This window comes from Pseudophryne corroboree, unplaced genomic scaffold (assembly GCF_028390025.1).
Source record: "Pseudophryne corroboree isolate aPseCor3 unplaced genomic scaffold, aPseCor3.hap2 scaffold_179, whole genome shotgun sequence".
NCBI classification, from domain to species: domain Eukaryota; kingdom Metazoa; phylum Chordata; class Amphibia; order Anura; family Myobatrachidae; genus Pseudophryne; species Pseudophryne corroboree.
In genome coordinates, this window is record NW_026968428.1 from 568465 (window position 1) to 577903 (window position 9439).

Sequence of the window (9439 nt, forward strand, 5' to 3'; positions counted from 1 at the left end):
TGTCGAATTTTAAAAAAAATAGAATTTTGAAAGCCTGTAAGAATAGGCCCCGCCCCCTTCTTCACATCAGCCGTCCCCTTCTACCCCTGTACCTTGCTCTCTCCCGTCTGTAGGACTAGGCCCCGCCCCCTTCTTACCCTCCAGTGACTGCTCTCTCCTGACAAGTGGACCAGGCCTGCCCCCTACACGCTGCTGGTGTCTTCATTGTTACTTGGTCTGGAGCTCCGCTGGGGAGAGAACTCACGTGAGCTCATTAAGAATGAGGAACTGGGATGTTTTAATTTTATTGTGAGTAGTGTAGTGTGGTGATGTAGTATGTTGTATGGGGGTATACTGTAATTATGAAGTGCAGCATATGGGAGGGCTATAGCATAGTGATGTAGTGTGGCATATGGGGGGTGGTAGCGCATAGGCGTGCGCACAGGCACTCCCTAATGTCCAGCACCGCTGCACGCCACGCTTGCTGTAGCACAGTGATCGCTGAGTGTGTGATCGGTGGAGCCTAGCCTGCAGCTCATTTCCGTACCTCCCACCACCGCTGCGCCCGCCCCCCCCCCTGCCTGCTGCTAATACTATGCTGAGTGCATTCGTCGGCGGCCTCACTGGGGGGACTGGCGTCACCTTGCAATGTGACGTGGTGATGTCCGCCCATGCTCTCCTCCCGCCCACCTGTGCTTTCCTCCCGCTGCGGTCTCTCAGTCCTAGTGTGCAGCGGCCGCCACACCACTGGCAGTGTTCCTCTAGGAGGGACTGGGAGCCGCCAGCAGACACATTCTGCTGAGACTTACTTGTCAGTGCGGGTTCCGGATGGCAGGCGGCGGGTGGGAGGGAGGGCAGACGGGGAGCAGGTGTCACAAGGAGTGTGTGGGTAACTAATTCACAATACTTCCGCTCAACGTGGCACTGCTGGTCCTTCATCTCCCATGTCTCTTCACCAGGTGGCGGGCGGCCTGGAAATGAAGTGATGTGTTGTGCAGCAGTCAGTGTGAAGTGACTGTGAGTAACACTGGTGGTGCTGATGATGCTGCTGCAGAATCGGGAAGCAATTAATTCATAAATATAATGTACTCTATCAGTGTATTATACAAACATAAACATGTACATACGTGTATTTGTGTATACATGTTTATACATGAGTGTGTGTGTGTGTGTGTGTGTGTGTGTGTGTGTATATATATATATATATATATATATATATATGACTTGGGGTTTGTTTTATTAGATAGAGCATGTCCCAGTGAAGTGCCTTTTGGGGTTGTGGTTTTTCAGAAAGTTACAGGGTTTTTTTAATTAAGAGAAATATGCCCCATTACAGAGATGGGGCATTTCAATTTTTTGCGCCTGCGCAGTGGCCGCCAGCAGGGGGTGTACTACAGGGCCTTCACTTGAGAGCCGCAATATGGCCGCCTTCTCCCCGGTTATTCTGTAAATAGGAAAATAACCTCACAGGTTCACATAGGGCAGAGTTGCCACTACTAGTGCAGGGCTGTAACATACAGTACTAAGGAAAAGCCATATTCTAAAGCGGCACGGTGACCTCACCCCTCTCAGAGACACCAGGGCACAGCACACTGTATGGGGTACACTTGGTACACACACCTGTTAGCTCAGGGCAGCACTATAGGACCCTCCTGTAATGCTGTGCTGGCGGCGTGTAGTGATCAGGGCACTGGGAGACTGGCTGGCTGGTCTCCGTCTCTGCTGCCTATAGAACTTCCACCTCTGTTATATATCAGGGCTGCTCTCCTGTGTGTTCTCTTCCTCTCCTACCTCACACTGGAACTGGCCGCCCAGAGAACGAGAGGGCAGCGGCTGACAGAGAGGGTGCAGCAATCTGTGTGGGCAGAGCCCTTCACAGCAAGGTGTCCTTATGCTGTGCCCCGTGTAGTCACTGTGATCAATAAAGACTCTCACCCTGGTATGCTCTCTATTTATTATTTATTTTTTTACACTGCGGCATGCTCGAGGGAAGGGAGCAGGCACCCCCCCACCCCACCGCCACTACTCCGCCAGCATCACTGCAGAGCCGGTCAGTGTTCCGTCGGCAATGAGCAGTAGGCAGCCACCAGCAACAACAGTCAGGAAGCTGTTACTCCCGGCAGCAGTAGCGTCAAGCTGCAATTCAGCCAGCGGCACGATGATCCGGGAGACAGTGGCAGCACAGGGAAGCAGTACCCCCTCCAATCGCAGCACCAACCAGGAGACTGAGGCAGCAACCTACCCCCAGCAGCAGCACCACCCTGATGATAGGTAAGATGCATTTTGGTGTCACAAGAAGGTGGCCGGAGTAGTGGCTGGCTGTGGTCACACCCCGGGGAAAAGTGATAGTGATTTCAGTGTTCCCTTGAGCAGTGATTGGATGTGTAGCTGTATGGAGGCTATGTATGTATAGATGTGAGCGGCAGTGTGCGGATGTATGGGGGCGGCAGTGTGCGGTTGTAAGAGTGCGGCAGTGTGCGGTTGTAAGAGTGCGGCAGTGTGCGGTTGTAAGAGTGCGGCAGTGTGCGGTTGTAAGAGTGCGGCAGTGTGCGGATGGATGTAAGAGTGCGGCAGTGTGCGGATGGATGTATGAGAGCGGCAGTGTACGGCTGTATAACTGCGTCGGTATGCGGCTGTATAACCGCGTCGGTGTGCGGCTGTATGAGAGCAGCAGTGTGCGGATGTATGAGAGCGGGGTTGTACGGCTGTATGAGAGCGGCAGTGTGCGGATGTATGAGAGCGGCAGTGTGCGGATGTATGAGAGCGGCAGTGTGCGGATGTATGAGAGCGGCAGTGTACGGCTGTATAACTGCGTCGGTATGCGGCTGTATAACCGCGTCGGTGTGCGGCTGTATGAGAGCAGCAGTGTGCGGATGTATGAGAGCGGGGTTGTACGGCTGTATGAGAGCGGCAGTGTGCGGATGTATGAGAGCGGCAGTGTGCGGATGTATGAGAGCGGCAGTGTGCGGATGTATGAGAGCGGCAGTGTGCGGATGTATGAGAGCGGCAGTGTGCGGCTGTATAACTGCGTTGGTGTGTGGATGTATGAGTGCGGTGGTGTGTGGATGTATGAGAGCGGCAGTGTGCGGATGTGTGAGAGCGGCAGTGTGCGGATGTGTGAGAGCGGCAGTGTGCGGATGTGTGAGAGCGGCAGTGTGCGGATGTATGAGAGCGGCAGTGTGCGGACGTATGAGAGCGGGGTTGTTCGGATGTATGAGAGCGGCAGTGTATGGATGTATGAGAGCAGCAGTGTACAGTTGTGTGAGAGCGGCAGTGTGCGGATGTATGAGAGCTGGGTTGTACGGATGTATGAGAGCGGCAGTGTGCGGATATATGAGAGCGGCAGTTTACAGCTGTATGAGAGCGGCGGTGTGCGGCTGTATGAGAGCGGCAGTGTGCGGATGTATGAGAGCGGCGGTGTGCGGATGTATGAGAGCGGCGGTGTGCGGATGTATGAGAGCGGCGGTGTGCGGATGTATGAGAGCGGCGGTGTGCGGATGTATGAGAGCGGCGGTGTGTGGATGTATGAGAGCGGCAGTGTATGGATGGCAGCGTCATAGGGAGGGATGTCAGAATGCTGTTATAGGATTCCTAATACAAAATGGAATCCCTATAGTGGGCGGGGCTGACACCATGGCACCACGTTGGGCTTGATGGGCAGGTAGTGCAGCAAGCACACCCAAATTGGCGTCTGACGTCGCCTGCAGTCCACACTGTTGTGAGGAGTCCGAGTTAATTTTGACTGTGTAGTGCACTCACAGAGGACCTACCGCCCGTCCCCTCCTCGCATCTGAGCAGCAGGTCAGGCTCTTATTTTCTTTTTAATCAGGAGAGGCCGAGTGAACTGTGAGCAGGGGGGCAGAGCTACATGGGACCCAGAGGGGCTGCTGTCCTGTCAGAGAGGGAGAGGAAGAGAGAGATGAAGCTACTGCAGATCCCCAGCTGATTGTGAGGTGCCGGGTTGAAGGGTGATGTGATCACCCTTCTCCCTCGCTGCCGCTGGGGACCGCATCTAGGCTTCCTCCATCGAGGGCACGCGGCGCAGCAGTGGGCAGCATGTAATGAGTTTGTCTGACTCATACTGCTGCCTGTTGTGGACACCTCCGTCCGTACGGACTGGTGTACATGCCCAGCACAGAGGTGACAGTGTTGGTGGAAGTGCTGCCCGGCTCTGACCCTGCAGGCCTCCCTGATCTGGCTGCAGCCGCTGCTGCTGCGGCCTGAAACCCCTGCCGGTCCCCTCCATAGACTTCTGCCTGGCCAGCACTGAGGTACTAGGGGTAGCCCAGCTGCGGGAAGGGTATGTCTCTGGCTTTCTCTCCGGCAGGGGAAGGTGACAGCGGGGGAGGAAGCGTTGCCCACCTCAGACACTACAGGCCTCCCCGATCCAGCTGCGGCCACAGCTAATGCTGCCAGAACCCCCTGCTGCTCTCCTTTGTTGACTGCCGCATGGCCAGTGCTGAAGTACTGGGGGTAAGCCAGCTACGGGAAGAGTGTCTCTGCCTCAGGCTCTCTCTATGGCTGGGGAAGGAAGGGCTGATTCTCTGGCACAACAGGGAGGGCTGGGCTGCAGGAACACAGCACTGGAAGAAACAGGAGGCCGAACTCATGACCAAAAAGTGAGCAGTGCCGTGATCAGCCCCCTGGTCTTTCCCTCTCTCTGGGTGCAGAGCTGTATTCTATAGAGAGAGCTGGGATGGGAAGAAGGGGAACGGCACCTGACACACACATACACGCGCAACACCTGACACACACACATATACACGTGCGGCACCTGACACACACACACACACACACGTAGCATCAGACACAATAAAATAAACATGCAGCACCTGACACACACATACACACGCAGCACCTGACACACACCCATATACACGCAGCACCTGACACACACACACATATACACGTAGCACCTGACACATACATATACACGCAGCACCTGACACATACATATACACGCACACCATTAGACACACTAATATACACACGCAGCACCTGACACACACATACACACGCAGCACCTTACTCACACACACATGTACACGCGCAGCACCTGACGCACACACATGTACACGCGCAGCACCTGACGCACACACATGTACACGCGCAGCACCTGACGCACACTCATGTACACGCGCAGCACCTGACGCACACTCGTGTACACGCTCAGCACCTGTTGCACACTCGTGTACACGCTCAGCACCTGTTGCACACTCGTGTGCACGCGCAGCACCTGACGCACACTCGTGTACACGCGCAGCACCTGACGCACACTCGTGTACACACGCAGCACCTGACACACACACATATACACGTGCGGCACCTGACACACACACACGTAGCATCAGACACAATAAAATAAACATGCAGCACCTAACACACACATACACACGCAGCACCTGACATATACATATACACATGCGGCACCTGACACACACACACATACACGTAGCACCTGACACATACATATACACGCACACCATCAGACACACTAATATACACACGCAGCACCTGACACACACATACACACGCAGCACCTTACTCACACACACATGTACACGCGCAGCACCTGACGCGCACACATGTACACGCGCAGCACCTGACGCACACACATGTACACGCGCAGCACCTGACGCACACACATGTACACGCGCAGCACCTGACGCACACACATGTACACGCGCAGCACCTGACGCACACACATGTACACGCGCAGCACCTGACGCACACACATGTACACGCGCAGCACCTGACGCACACACGTGTACACGCGCAGCACCTGACGCACACTCGTGTACACGTGCAGCACCTGACGCACACTCGTGTACACGCGCAGCACCTGACGCACACTCGTGTACACGCGCAGCACCTGACGCACACTCGTGTGCACGCGCAGCACCTGACGCACACACATATACACGTGCGGCACCTGACACACACACGTAGCATCAGACACAATAAAATAAACATGCAGCACCTGACACACACATACACGTGCGGCACCTGACACACACACACGTAGCATCAGACACATAAGATAAACATGCAGCACCTGACACACATATACACACGCAGCACCTGACACACACACATATACACGTGCGGCACCTGACACACACACACGTAGCATCAGACACAATAAAATAAACATGCAGCACCTGACACACACATACACGTGCGGCACCTGACACACACGTAGCATCAGACACAATAAGATAAACATGCAGCACCTGACACACATACACACGCAGCACCTGACACACACATATACACATGCGGCACCTGACACACACATATACACGCAGTACCTGACACATACATATACACGCACACCATCAGACACACTAATATACACACGCAGCACCTGACACACGCATACACACGCAGCACCTGACACACACATACACACGCAGCACCTTACTCACACACACATGTACACGCGCAGCACCTGACGCACACACATGTACACGCGCAGCACCTGACGCACACACGTGTACACGCGCAGCACCTGACGCACACTCGTGTACACGCGCAGCACCTGACGCACACTCGTGTACACGCGCAGCACCAGACGCACACTCGTGTACATGCGCAGCACCTGACGCACACTCGTGTACACGCGCAGCACCTGACGCACACTCGTGTACACGCGCAGCACCTGACGCACACTCGTGTACACGCGCAGCACCTGACGCACACTCGTGTACACGCGCAGCACCTGACACACTCGTGTACACGCGCAGCACCTGACGCACACTCGTGTACACGCGCAGCACCTGACGCACACTCGTGTACACGCGCAGCACCTGACGCACACTCATGTACACGCGCAGCACCTGACGCACACTCATGTACACGCGCAGCACCTGACGCACACTCATGTACACGCGCAGCACCTGACGCACACTCATGTACACGCGCAGCACCTGACGCACACTCATGTACACGCGCAGCACCTGACGCACGCAGCACCTGACACAGACATACGTATTCATGCACAGCACCAGACATACACTTGTACACACGCGGAGCACCTGATACACACACATATACACCCGCAACACCTGACACACACACACACACACACACACAGGACCTGACACACACATACACAGGCAGCACCTGACACCACGCACTCACACGTACAAGCAATGCATTTCACGCCTACCTCCAGCCTCAGTCACAGGCTGCTGCCGCCTACCCCCCTCCCTGCATCAGCTGCAAAGGCAGCAAAATATTTTGACCAAAGTCTAAAGGCCCATACACATTAAACAATGTCGATCTGTGAGCGACATCGTCTAATGTTTCCCCCTCCCGGGCCGGCGGCCGACTGTACACACTGAGCGATATGACCGCTCATATCGCTCAGTGACGTCACGCCCCCGCCAGCCCTGCACGAAGGTCGTGGACGACAGTCCACATCCTTCATGCATGCCCTACCGACAGCGACGATCGTTGCCGACCCGCGGGGCCGCGCATTCGTTCGTCGCTGGCAGCATACACACTTAACGATAAAACGAGCAATGTCGCTCAAGGAGGGGGAAAATGAGCGACGTCGCTCATTAAATCATTAAGTGTGTACGGACTTTAAACAATTCGGTTTGGTAAATAAAATAATTTTGCACAGAATAGTGATGTTATACGAACATTTTCATTAAACATTTAAAAAATCAAATGTTTATTCTTACAGTGAAATTTTACATTTCTGAATAAAAAAAATAAATTTAAAAAAAGCGATGAAATTCCATAGACAAAAAACCTTACGGTTTCACATGTCCCATTAAGGCTTCTTAGACATGATCGAAATTTCAGAAACCTGTTGTAACTCTTCCACTCAAACTCCAAAAAGCAATGAAATTCCGATCATTAAGGCTGACACCTTAATGGACGTGTTCCTTGCGCAATACAGATATGGTATGCCATCACAGCCTGTGGGTAAGTGCAGATTCAGCACTCTCACAGAGTGACATTGCTGTCACTCACACAATGGTGGAGCTGCTAATTCACAGATTTGTGTGCTCATTGGAATACACACATGCAGTCTATGCAACTGAAGGTCTGAGCGGAAGACAAAGCTGCTCGGATGAGGTAAGAGTGTTGTTGGTTGGAGGGAGGAGACAGCATTGTGGATGGGGGAACAAAAGTGTGTGGCTAGAGGGAAGACTAAGCAGCACTAATGGGGGGGACAAAGAAGCACAGGGGATAATTCAGACTGCAGCGATCGCAGTCTGAATTAGTTTGTGGGGTGCGAATGCACAATGGCTGCACTGTGCGTGCGTACCCGGGAGCGCAGCGGGGGGAGGGGAGGGCCTGACATGCTGGGCGGACTAGCCCTGTGCTGGGCGTCACATTGCATGTCAGAGTAAATGATTGTAGATGTGCTAAATTTGGCACATCTACAATCAACTGAGCAGCACAGAGAGAAGGAAACGGTGGTACAGACAAGGCACAGGTGGGGAAAGGCAGATGGTACAGATAAATTAGTACAGACTAGCACAGATGGGAGAACACAGCAGTAGGGATTGGGGAAGACAGAGCAGCATGGGGGTGTAGGGGAAGTAAGTGTAGATGCATAGACCGTAGATGTGGTATTATAGTTTTAGCAATTAACCAAGATGTTTGAGGGAGCTAAATGTGTATTCTAAATGAGATGGATGTATGGAGTTAGAAGGATGTTGTAACAAGGTGGGATTGTTGTGACTGAATGTGATGGTTGTGAGGACTGTGTGGGATGGGAGCACCACATAACTGCTCAGACCTTCAGTTGCATAGACTGCATGTGTGTATTCCAATGAGCACACAAATCTGTGAATTAGCAGCTCCACCATTGTGTGAGTGACAGCAATGTCACTCTGTGAGAGTGCTGAATCTGCACTTACCCACAGGCTGTGATGGCATACCATATCTGTATTGCGCAAGGAACACGTCCATTAAGGTGTCAGCCTTAATGATCGGAATTTCATTGCTTTTTGGAGTTTGAGTGGAAGAGTTACAACAGGTTTCTGAAATTTCGATCATGTCTAAGAAGCCTTAATGGGACATGTGAAACCGTAAGGTTTTTTGTCTATGGAATAAATATATATATATATATACATACATACACACACTTACAGGTAGTTCGGTACTCAGATGCACGCAAGTTACCCTGATATCCTGGCCTGGTCCAGCATGTACTAGGCTTGAAAAGTGATCAATTGTAGAAGTGATGGCACTCAGAGGCTTTTGGGAACACAAAGGAATTTATTCACAAAGTAACATGAGGCAGCACATCTACGTTTAGGTGCACAACGCAACATCTTCGTGATTTATTAAACAAAAGCACAACACAGATGAGCGACATTAGTATGGCAACTTAAACAATTTTAAGGTGCGCACAAATTGTGCATAAAAAAACGCACATGTAGAACAGTGACTTTGCGGGTATATAAGGTATATATGCAATACTCCGTTTGCACAC